Source organism: Phyllostomus discolor, chromosome 12 (assembly GCF_004126475.2).
Source record: "Phyllostomus discolor isolate MPI-MPIP mPhyDis1 chromosome 12, mPhyDis1.pri.v3, whole genome shotgun sequence".
Classification (NCBI taxonomy): domain Eukaryota; kingdom Metazoa; phylum Chordata; class Mammalia; order Chiroptera; family Phyllostomidae; genus Phyllostomus; species Phyllostomus discolor.
The window spans coordinates 65525797-65538964 of NC_040914.2; the positions used below are offsets into that span (position 1 = coordinate 65525797).

Consider the following 13168-nt stretch of genomic DNA (forward strand, 5'->3'; position numbering starts at 1 on the left):
ATAGTTTAATTTTTATCATGTTTATGTTAGAATAGTTAATATATTATAAATAACTATATATCTACTAGGGATATGCTTAACAATTTTTTCAAATGATAAGAACATAATCAACATAGAGGATTAAGAGCTGAAACTTTTCTTCTAACCAGTTTAGAACTTCTACTTCCACCCCTTCAAACCAAAGGCAAAGTGAGGGCTCCTGGCCTGTGGAAGCATCAAATTAGCTCAGCTTTGTCACATTTTAACTGCTCTCTATCACTCTGGAGATGAAGTCTGACTTTGAAAAGAAGTGTCCTTTACATCAAGTGTTTCCTCACTGGAAATAAAATGGTTGTCATTTTAACAATAAAAAATTTGGAGGATAAAAGTTTATTAAAAGCTTCATAAATAATTTTCTGTTAATTTAATGATCAAATTTTGTAGAAGAGACTGCTAAAGTTGCATATGTTAGTATCAATAAACTATGATAAATCAAGGAAGAAGAAAGAGAGCATGACATATAACCCCCCAACCCAACACAGCAGTGACTGTATAGAGAAGAAACTTAGCTGACGCTGAAGAAATGACACAACAGTAACACTGCCAAGGAGATAAGCACCGAGCATCTGGAGGCACCTGCCTAACTCCAATAAAGAATGTGATGAGTGTAGCAGGAAACAGTGAAAGCAGTCTCTTAACTGAGCTAGGTGCTGTATTTTATTTCTTACAACATGATGAGCTGTAATGTGTTCAATTTTACAGATGAAGACATTGAAATACAGAGAAATTGAGTAATGTGATGAAAGGTACAGTCCTAAGAGACAACAAAATTAGATTTAAATAATGATAGTAAGTGGCATCACAGGTTTATTGTGATGCTGTCAGCTCACTACCTCTTCCAAAACGCTCGGTAGGTCAGGTTCAGCACAGTGATGATGGTGGGGGGCCTTTGGGAGGCACAAGAAAAAGAAAGGTAGATGGAATAAACAAACAGAGCTCCTGCTCTAGAGCAGCCATTTCCAACCGGTGTGCCACAGGCATTTGTAAATGTGCAATACCTGACTATGTAGTCGGGGTCACTGATGTCTTTTCTCTCTGACTGTCAAATAAAAAAATGACAACAGGCAATAAATACAATAGCAGCCTGGTGTGATTGAATAAAAATTACTCCTATTTTTTTTCAGATGGACAAAACATATATTTTTTTAGAGTGCCATGGAATTTTAGCAATTAGTTTATATGTGTCATGAGATGGAAAAGGTTGAAAATCACTCCTCTAGAATGATTTGTTTGACAGATATATGATGAATTTAGATGTAGGCAGCCCAGGTAAGAAACTGATGGAAAAATTAGATCAACTAGGGATCTTGGATTAGCCCCTGAATAATCACAGCAAGTTATAAAAAACTTTGCTTGATTTGGCTTTTCTAAATCAATGATTTAAATGTTTTGGGTATTACTGTACTTTAATCTCCTAGTTGGGTAGCCAAAGTTGAAAGAGTTGATTTTAAGGCTTAAAACCCCTAGTCCTTCCTTTAAGAACTGGCTTTAAGGAAAGAAACAGAATGGTGGAAGAACAGAAGTAGTTAGCTAGAGAAGCAGTGTGATTTTGGATGGGTCAATTCTCCAGACCCCTGAGGATGAGTTTTAGACTAGAAAAGGGATTTCTTCCACCTAGGATCCATGAACATACTAAGGAGTGAGAATGTCTTAAATCTAAATATAAACTTTTGTATGTTGAGTACATTTTTCTGACAAGAGAATCCACAGCTGTCATAATCTTGGAAAGATCCATAAGACAAGGAAATATTTGCCCTCGCTGGTGTGGCTCAGTGGATTGAGTGCTGGTCTGTGAACCAAAGGGTCGCTGGTTCGATTCCCAGTCAGAGCACATGCCTGGGCTTTGAGCCAGGTCCCCAGTAGGGGGTGTGTCAGAGGCAACCACACATTGATGTTTCTCTCCTTCTCTTTCTCCCTCTTTCTCAAAATAAATAAAAATTTTTTAAAAAGAAAAAAGATTAAGAACATTTATCTAAAATGGGTGAGATTCTACCTTTCTGAGTCTATAAAGAGAAATATTTATTGAATTCCACATCTTTTTAATGCTGGTAATTTACATATTATGATTTTGGTTCCCTTCTTCAACCTAATCATTCTCTGCTGGTCAAATTCACTGCAAACAGGTTTCAGAATAAAGAACTGAAAAGCATGAGTCTGAATGCTCAACCATCACACTCATTTAACAGGATGGTTTTTACAGAAAGCACAAGTCTGGAACTATGATTTCCCCAAGGTGTACAGGCTGAGTTAATGAGTCTGGAAGGAGATATTAAAGGATTCACAAAACTAACTTGGAAGTTGTGCCAGTTTCTGAAACAAAAATGCTTGAGAATTGGACTGTGTCTAAAATATGGAATATTCTACACAGTTACATCGACTAAAGTTGAACTATCCACCAGATCACACCTGGTACTAAATTAAGTGACAACAGACTCTGTTTATTAATCACCTGGGAGAAAACAAACAAAAAAAGTCAATAGTGTCAGTGCTTTAATGGACTTGCAGAAATCCGAAGGCTGGGCAACAACCGGATGCCTCCTTCCGATTAGAGGCATTCTGCTGCAGTAGTCAGTAAGTTCTTCTGGGAGTTTATTCACTAAGAATCCAATAAACTATATAAGCAATCCATTTATCATTAACTTGGCCCAAACCACCCACCTCCTGCACACCTGAAAAACAAACTCAATATAACATAGTAATGTTAGCTAAACCCAGTCTTTTAGTCTTGATAAACTTTCCCTGAGCAAGTATAAATTGAATCTTAACTCTTAGATTCATAATTAAGTTCCTTTTAGTGCCTTATTCTGGGCTCAGAATTAATTTTTCTTATTTGTACCCAGGGGTAGCTGCTAAGTATTGCTTTTCCAAAAGGACAGTGATCAACATAGGCTTTGTGCCCTCCAACGATGTTCTGGTTCACTGTGGAGCTGTTCTTTTATATGATTCTTTAACATCATCCACCTCTTCAAAAAGGATTTACTATACGAGCCCAGCAGATTTTAAAAAGGTATGTGATAGAGATTACAGATACTAGCTCTCAAGTAAACTAGTGTGCTAAGGAGATAAAACACAAGTCTGACCTAACCTTCAAAGCTAAATGTGGAGTTTGTGGGGACAGGGGGAGGGCCTGATATTTTAAAGGATGAAAAAGTAACACCACCCCCACTAACAGAATGACAGAAAGGAAACCAGAAAGCCTAATGGAGGAGGGTATATTTGAGTTGAGCCTTAAAAGGAAGTTGTAATTTGACGCTGTCATGCTGTGTGTCTGCTGAGGAAGACAAGAGGGGGCCCTGAGTTGGTAAGGCACATTTGGGCAGAGGGCAGGGCTTGAGTGAGACGGTGAGACACCCTATGGTGAATATTCTCAGGTTTATGAGTACATATTTGGCATCTTCTAATATGTGGTGGAATAACTACAAAGTTTAAATAAAATCTTAAAACTGGTCCAATAATGGTTTCCCACCACCCAAATTAATGTTATAACTAAACACAGTGTGGAGAGTGGTAATTAAATTTACTGTTATTTACCTATGGGCTTCCAGGTGGGTGGAAGGGTAACAGCCAAGAAACACTGTATAGTTATGTCTTCTTTATACTAGTAACTTTGAAGGAGGAATAAGGACAGGTACTTCAGAAACCAGAGACACTGTAGTACTGATCTGTTCATAGAGTTTCTAAAGGGTGAGGAAGTTTACACTAAATGGACAAAAGATCATATAGAAGACCTAACAACAGAATAGTTTCTAAAAATCCATCTCTGGAAAGCAGGGTCAGATGGACTCAAACACCTCACTGAATACAGAAGAACCAACAGGAAGCAATGTGGTGAAGCCTTCTGCTGGGGCATAAAGAAAGAAGCCAGTCCATGTAGTCAAGAAAAAGTTCTTTTTCCTCTTAATCTAGATGTTTGCCTCTGGTCTGGGTTCAAAAAAAGGTCCTGATCATGTGAACGGGCTCAGTCAAGCTCCCCTTCATCTTCGCTTTCTTGGTTTCCAGTTCAGCCAGCTCTTGCAGACTCATTTTGTTCAAGCCCTTGAGCTCCAGCTGTTATTCAATCACTCTGGCATTGTTTTTACAAGTCAGCAATTCCTCAGTGTCCTCTTCTCTTCACCAATAGTAGACACGGTGACAGAGCGGAACTTGTCCATGTCTTTGGTCTTTTTAGTCATATTACCTTCTTAGGAGGCTCGTGTTTCCTTTTCTAAAATTTTATTTATTGATTTCAGAGAGAGGGAAAGAGAGAGAGAGAAAGAAAAAAACCATCTATTTGATGTTCCACTTATTTATGTATTCATTGGTTGATTCTTACACGTGCCCTGACCAGAGATCGAACCCACAACCTTGGTGTATCTAGATGATTCTCTAACCAAGTGAGCTACCCAGCCAGGGCCAGGAGGCTCTTGTTTCTGAGTATATATTATATGTTCATTTTCTCAAAACCCTGACCAAACTTTGACTACTGCTCCGTTCACAATGAAGGGCACAAGAGCATTCCCCTGCTGGGACTGGTAGAGGAGAGGCAGTCCACACGTCTTCCTCTACTGCCGTTCAGTGCCTTCAGGGCTCCAAAAATAGTCTCCGCCTCCTTTGTGTCACAAAACTTGTGGGTGTGTTTGGCAGCATCAATTGCACAGAACCAATGCCGGGGCCTCAACAGCAATTTCTCTGACAGTCCAGCACCAGGACCAGCTGGCCGCACAAATAGTAGTAGATGTGGAGGGGCTTCCCGTCCTTGTCATATTCCTCCTGGGACACCACTTTAGGCATAGCTCAGAGGAGCAGCCCAAAAACTTAATGCCAAGAATAATTACTGTTACTTCTATAGGAATGTGCTATGTTTTAAAGGGGTAAAAGATGATAGGCAAGACCTCCACAAATTAGGGCCCATTTATTCCTGGTTCTTAGATAGTCTCACATAAATGCAGGGCAGGGATGGAGCTATGGTGAGGTCAAGGCTTGCCTGTCTTATACCATTAAGGTGAAAATAACCTCTGCCCTGGCCAGGTAGCTCAGTTGGTTAGAGCATCATCCCAAATATACCAAAGTTGCAGGTTTGATCCCCAATCAGGGTACACACAAGAATCAAGTAATGAGTGCATAAGTGGAATAATGAATCGATGTTTCTGTTTCTCTCTTCCTCTCTCTAAAATTAAATAAAATTTAAACATAAAATGAAAATACCCTCAATATACTTTAATTCTTAAAAACGAAAAAGATGTGTGTATGGGGGGCAGGGCGTGCAAGAGTGGGAATTAGCAAATAGTTCTGCTCTTGTTTAGACAGCATTCTTACTCAAACGTATGAATACTGCTAAGACTTTCAGCTCTGTCAAGTACTAATTCATTCTTCTTCAGGGAGGTTGTATCCCTGTTCTGAAAATATGAGAACACATAGCAATTTGGCTAATTACCGGACTCAGTAACGCGAGGGGGGGGGGGGGGGAGAAAACAGACTGAGAAACTCCTGCCTCATGAAAGATGATCCATATCCATGAAGCTGTTATACCCCAAAATTTACTCTGAGAAATCAAACTACATCTTATTTTTAAGGAAACTCTAAAACCTAGTTAAATTGTCCAAATGGAAATACTGAAAATTAATATAATTTATCATTTTCTGTGCTCAAAGGAGGAAATACCAAATAAAAACATAGTGCAGCAGTCCATCCTTATCCATGGGGGGGATGTTCCAAGACCCCCAGTGGATGCCTGAAACCATGAATAGTATAAAACCCTATACACACTGCTTTTTCCACACACACACACACTAAGGTTTTATAAATTGGGCACAGTTAAGAGATTAGCAATAATACCTTAACATAAAACAATGATAATATACTATAATTAAAGTTATGTGAATGTGGTCTCTCTCAAAATGTCTTACTGTATTACACGCAACGTTTTACTTTAAGGAAGCACTTTGTGGCTCCTCTGTGGCATACCTGAAGTGCCAGCATCATTGCTCTTACACTTCAGGCCCGTTACTAAGTACAGTAAGGGTTACTAACACACAACCACCACGGCAACACCACCACGGCTGATCCGACAGCCAAGAAGACTACAGGGAAGAAGCACACGCAGTGTGGCTATGCTGAAGGAAGGGGTGCTTTTACATCTGGGAGGACAATGTGGGACGGCACAAGACCTCCTCACACTACTCAGAGTGGCATGTGTCTTAAAGTTTGGAAGTTGTTTACTTCTGGAATTTTCTATTTAATATCTTCAGGCCAGAGCTATTCACAGATAACTGAAACCTTGGAGAGCAAAGCCATGGATAATGAGGGACCACTGTAATCTAACTACCGAATAAAAACTTTACCATTACATATGGCTAATGGACACACACTGGATGATGGTTTTACAAATCTTACAAAAACATACAATTTTCTCTACTATAAGAAATACTGTGGATTCTTTCCCCATTTTCCTCCCTATTTTACTATTATAAATTAGAAACAGAGGTGCCTATAAACTGTAGGAGGCAGGCCATCATGAAAAGAAATGTTTAGGGATTATTTCTTTTCACATATAGAGATCAGTTAACCTTTCCATCATTTTCCCATCTGGGACTGACCAACACTCAAGAAATGTAGAGCTGTTTGGTAATGCCAAGTGTTCTGAAATCCACTTACGGCTTTGCAAAGCCTCTGCCTCATTTCCCCAATGTGAACAAGTGACCTTCTCTGGGATGACATTACCCTCATGAAAGCCTACTACCAGCAGGGAGCCAAACGTTACCTCCTAGCATTCATTTTTTTCTCTCTAGAAGTCAACTAAAAATCTATCCAGTTTGATGCTGGTGAGAAGAATTTTTACCTAATTTATGGGGGAAAGAAACAGGTCGAGCATTCTATCAAATGCTTGGCCAGATTCCCCGTTAGCCTCAAGGGAAACAATCCCGGACAGGTCTACGAATTTGGCTCCCGGCCATGGCAGGCCCATAGCTGTACAGGGATAAAAGGCCTGTTTTCCATTACCCAGTTGCCTGGGTAAAGCAGGTTCTCGTGCCCATGCCCTAAGAGTGGCGTTGTTACTCAGTCTTAAGTGGCTAACATTTATAAAATGTTTTGTAGGAAATTTCATCAAAAAGACCATACCACAGGTCCTTAAATAACATTGTTTCATTCAGTGTCCTTTTGTTATAAGGTTGATAAGGTGCTGTAGGAACTTAACTCTTGTTTATGTCAATTATGTTCCTTATATTCACCCCGGCATGCAAGAAGAAAAGTTTCAAGCCTTTATGAGAGATAATCTCTGTAATATATACTACATAAAGTCCACAAAATGCAACACTTGAAGACATTTAATCTACACGGTTAGGTTGTAAAAGGTACTGTACACATGTGTATGTCTGCCCCGAGTCATCGTCTGGTGAGAACTCTTACAGCACTATAAATATGGGTGGCCAGCTATGCCATTAACATGAAGAAATTCAGAAGCACCTACACAAGTCAATTTATGTGATTCATAACAGATTTTCAAAATAAAAATTTAGGATATAACTCAAACTGAGATATTTTAAGATATTTTATCTAATTAACTTACTAAAAAACCTTAGCTAGAATTTTTTAAAAATTATTTTATTGTTGTTCAAGTACAGTTGTCTGCATTTACCCCCCCATGAGAATTTTAATTTTTAAATTTTATTGAAAAACTACCAAATACACATTTTAAAACATAAAATAATGTGGGGTAAATGTGACCTAAGAACAAGTTAGTAAAGTTTGAAAAGAAAGAGAAGGAAATATATTAACACTTCTTTCTAAAAGGCTTGACATGGAACAAATTATTTCAATATCCATGTCTTAACGAAGTAATTTATTCAACCAGTCTCTAAAATTGTCCCTGCCCTCAAAACAAAGAATCAGTGTATAAGAAAGTTGACTTCCCTGGTTTAAAGTGCCTTTTATTAGTTCATTTTGGGGCCATTAAAAATGCCTAAGTTTTTATAGTACTTTTTGTTGTTGTGCCCCTGCACCCTTGGAGGAGGTAGCACCCCAATTAAAAACAAAACAATTCCTATAAATGTAAGTTACCTCCTCAACCTGTTCTCTGTTTCACCAGTAGTTTATTTAACATAATTATAATCCCCTCTAAAAGTACCAGAAAAACAAAACCAGAAAAAAACAAACGGCAAATTCTTTTTTCCAAAGATGACTAATCACCATCGCCTTAGAACTGAAGATTAAGTACATAGGGGCTCACATAACTGCCACCAAAATAGATCAGATACAACAAAAGTGTCTTGCATCTGTGCATTGGCTTAAGGCTACTGTTTCCATTTACGACAAAATTCCAATTTTTTCACAATTATCTATTTTGGGGGGGCATAATGAGGAAAGCAACTTACTGGGTAAGACTATGTATGCAATTGTTAGTTAATTCCAATTCATATTCTACCGGTTAACCCACACAAAGACTGGGGAGAAGCCAATCATTTCTCCCATCCTTTGCCATTAGCATGCTTTGAATTTGAACTATGGTGAAAAGAGAAAAACACATTTTTTCAAACCTTTCTCAAAAAAATTAGAACCAAACCTTTGTGAAGCCCTTTGACAATTCTAATAACATAATTACCAACTTACCACAGTTTACATCTGTGAAAAATATACACTTCCAAATAGAGGGATCATTTACATTGTCTCTGATGCCAAAAGTTGTATTCTTGTGATATATATAATTTATTTAATCTGTGGATGACAGCTTAAGCCTGGGTTTTCAGAACAGAAAAATAATTAACTCGGAATGAAAAACCCAGTCTAGAAGTCGGTATTCCATATCAGCTTCTGAATGAGAATCTGACTCACAGCAAGCCTTTTAGCAGCTCTACCGTTCTAAAAATATCTGCCAAGGGACACCTTATTCAATCTGAAAGTGAGGAAGAATTTCAAATCTATGTTCTTAATTAATTCTTATTTGGTGCAACCATGAAGTCACAGAGCTGGTAATGGCACAAACAATTCTGTTGAAATAAATTTGGCTCCAAGTTATATCTACCTTGAAATTCTTCCTGAAAATATTAGTGTCCTAATGAAATAAATTCTTGGTTGATGACAAGAACTCCAGTCTCTGGGCAAAATTTTTCTTCCTCTTAAATTACATGTAAGAAAGTTCCTGGGGGGGGGGGGCAGCAATCGCAGGTTGGGCTACCACAACACTGGGCACACGCACCAGCATTCTATGTACATTTGTTATTTGGCTGAAGGAAATTCTACCTGATCTCTAGGTTCCCAAAGGCAGAGTGTCAGTCACTGGGGTCACAACGAAATAAATAGTTTCTCCTCAATTTCTCCTTTCTGGTCTATTTCTCAGATAATAAAAATTTAACGTTAATTATCTAACACAGTCCTAAACTAAGACTAAAACTGTGCAATGACTTCAGCTGACAGGACAAGAAATTACCAAAAAAGGATGTCAAAAAAGCATTAGCCTCAGGAAATTAAGTCCACTATTCTGGTTTCCAGATGAAAAAAGAACTAGGACAGGGAAGAAAAGGATGATGAAGAGTAACATATCTGGCCCTGACTAGTGTTGGCTCAGTGTGTTGGGCATTATCTGGCAAAACAAATCAAAAGGTCACCAGTTGATTCCTGGTCACAGCACATGTCTGGGTTGCAGGCCAGGTCCTGGCTGGGGAAATGCGAGAGGTGGCTGATCATGTTTCTCTCCCACATTGATATTTCTCTCCCTCTTTTTCCCCCTGTCTTCCCCTCTTCTAAAAACAAATAAATAAAATCTTTAAAGGAAAAAAAATCACACTCCTGGAGTTCCTCTGCACAATTCTAAAGAATTCATTACCATTATTTATTTAAATCCAACTCCCCCAGGAGAAATTGCTCATCACAAATAAACATCAATAAGTTAGATCTGAAGGAAAAACGAGAGAGAACTCCTGGATGAAGTTCAAGCCTAGTTATCTTACAAGGACAACTACCGTATTTTTTGGACCATAAGATGCACCTAGGTTTTATAGGAAAATAGGAAAAAAAATTTGAAGCAAAAAATGTGGTAAAATATTTAATAACATAAATAACATAATATTTCACCAATGTAAATGTAAACAGAACTCAACAGCAGCATTAACAACCACTACTCCTCCCAAATTGGGGGCGTGGGGTGCGTTTTATAATCTGAAAAATATGGTACATCTCTTTTTCTTAACGAAGATTGTTTTTCTTCATTGAGAAATTTGAGACTTGTATACATCAATAAAACCTATGTCTGGGGGAGAGGGAATTAAAAGCCACAATAGAAAAAGAAAGAGACACTGGGCCATAACAGAATCCAGAGAATATAGTCTGTTAATTGAAAAATTCCAGGTGCTTCATAATTGACCTTTTGATACAAAAATGACCTATTAAATTTGCAATTTGTGGTTCTTAGTGTTGAGGTCCATAGGGCAAGCCAGGAAGCCTTCAAACCTTGAGCTGAATTCCATGAGGAATTATTTGGCTTTTACATCGGTTTTTCCCTGTTTAAGAAGTAGCAGAGCAATAGCGCCCCACCTCCTGGGCAGCTTCTTTCTTGGCATGATGTGCCTGTAAAACCGCCATAGCTTTATCCACCTTGGAGCACAGAGACTGGGGACTCTAGCATGTGTAGCAGTATTGTTAATCTCCAACAGCATTCCCGTAATCTTTCTGACCAAGTTCAAGTGCACGGTTTGGATGAGCAGGAACAAAAGTTCTCCCAGCATTTGTCCCTGCACATGGGTTGAAGGCTGGGGTGCCTGCAGAGGCTGTATGACAGGCAAGGAGAGCATTACCAGTTGGATCCAGATGTCAAAGAGTTGGACAAGGCTCAGGCTGGCATATAGCACTTGGCATTCATTGGAAACTCTGAGGTCTCCAACCTTACTGCCAGCTTGGATTAGGTCTCATCTGTGCTAACTTGTTAGGTATGTAATACAGAGGTCTTCCCTGAGCCCGTGGAACTGCTGGCACAAAGCAGCCACCAGCTGCAGGTTAGAACTAATTTAAGATGGCACCAGCAGGGAGTGCTCTCATTCCAGCCACTCCTTGCATATACTGGTTGGTCAGGTATGCAGAACCTTTCCCTCTTCCTTCCAAGGGGCCAGGGTGATACACAGTGGCTTGGAGCCCATGGTGCATCCATTCATCTCAGTGACTGCTTTGGTTGCCTCTTTAGGAGAGGAGAAGCAAACAAAGCCAACTCTTTGTATCCCCCATCCTCCAACATTACCTTAGCCCTGGTGATGGATCCAAAAAAGAAAACACTTTCCTTAAATTCTCATTATGAATGGTGTCATCCAAGTTCTTAATGTAGAGATTTACTCCCTGAAATCAACGAACTCTCTTGTTTCAGCTGCTCAAATCTCCGTTTTAACTCAGCCTGCCACCCTACTTTATTCTGTGCACGGCCTACAAAAATGACTTTCCCACTGATTTCTTTTCCAGTCATCTTTTCCATAGCCTTGTTAAAATTCTCACATTTTTAGTAACTCACAAAGCCGAAGTCTTTGGATTTCCCACTGGGATCTGTCATGACCTTGGCACTCAGGGTCTTACCAGGCTGGATGAACAGTTCTTTCAGACTCTCATCATCCACCTCTTTCCCAAAGTTTTTGATACACACTCTGGTGAACTCCTTGGCTTTGGCTCTAAGCTTGACTTCCTGTTCTTTTAAGAATTTCTCCTTATGAAAGATAAGGAGAAAATCTTAAAAGGAACAAGAGAAAAGGAGAGTTACCTACAAAGGAGTTCCCATAAGACTATCAGCTGACTTCTCAAAAGAAACCTTACAGGCGCCCTGACTGGCGTAGCTCAGTGGATGGGGCGCGGGCTGGGAACCCAAGTGTCCCAGGTTCGATTCCCAGCCAGGGTACATGCCTGGGTTGCAGGCCATAACCTTCAGCAACCGCACATTGATGTTTCTTTCTCTCTTTCTCCCTCTCTCTTTCTCTCTCTCCCTCTCTCTCTCCCCCTTCCCTCTCTAAAAATAAATAAAATATTTAAAAAAAATTAAAAGAAAAAAAAAAAAAAGAAACCTTACAGGCAAGAAGGGGCTGGAAAGAACTATTCAAAGTCAAGAAAGGCAAGGACCTACATCCAAGACTGCTCTATCCAGCAAAGCTATCATTTAGAATGGAAGGGCAGATGAAGTGCTTCTCAGATAAGGTCAAATTAAAGGAGTTCATCATCACCAAGCCTGTATTATAGGAAATGTTAAAGGCACTTATCTAAGAAAAAGAAGATCAAAACTATGAAGAGTAAAATGACAACACACTCACAACTATCAACAACTGAACCTAAAAAAAAAGAAAATTAAAACAAACTAAGCAAATAACTAGAACTGGAACAGAATCAGAAATGGAGACCACATGGAGGATTATTGGCAGGGAGAGGGAGTAGGGAGAATGGGCAAAAAGACATGGGGAATAAGCAGCATAAATGGTAGGTACAAAATAGGGGGAGGTTAAGAATAGTATAGGAAATGGAGAAGCCAAAGAACTTACATGTATGACCCATGTACAAGGCTAAGGGGAGAAATGTGGGTAGGAGGGAGGTTGCAGAGCAGAGGAGAATAAAGGGGGGAAAATGGGACAAACTATAATAGCATAACCAATACAATATATTTAAAAATGAAATATAGGAGGATGTTTAGGAAAAAATAAAAATTTTTCTCCATGGTTACAAAAAAACAAAAAAACTGCAAGACCATAGACAAAAGGCTCTCAAAAGCAATATGGCCCTCCCTGGGGTTTGCAATTTTCAGCTAGCCTGGTCTGAACCTCCAAATTTAAAAAAAAAAATTAAAATGGGGACCCCCTTCAAATTAAAAAAATTCTTCAAGAAGCAACCAAATGGTGTCCACATGGCCCCCAGACCACATATCTCTATGAACACAGGCTTTGGGCTCCTGGCAGTTTAAGATTACAGCAGCCAGGGGAAAAGCAAGATAAAATATGTGTCAGTGCCAACTGGGTGAGCCCCAGAGACAGGTGCGTGAGGCAGGGGTGGGACTGCCACGTGGAGCGCTGCACTGCCACAGCAGAGGCGCGTGGAGGCCACCACGGCTCACCACTGGACTGATGCATGGAGACCGACAGACCCCCAAATGCTTTAGTTCGGAGGCAGGCGCAGGGAGGCCACAAGCGTGCAAAAGTGA

The 13168-nt window shown here is 39.5% G+C and overlaps 1 protein-coding gene and 1 pseudogene across 1 annotated transcript in view; both read right to left on the minus strand.

The window, feature by feature from the left end:
- The window catches only part of GLG1 (golgi glycoprotein 1), a 109081-nt gene that overhangs the window by 59260 nt on the left and 36653 nt on the right, over positions 1 to 13168 (minus strand). The window lies entirely within an intron of this gene.
- LOC114488352 lies at positions 10191 to 13097 on the minus strand (annotated as a pseudogene).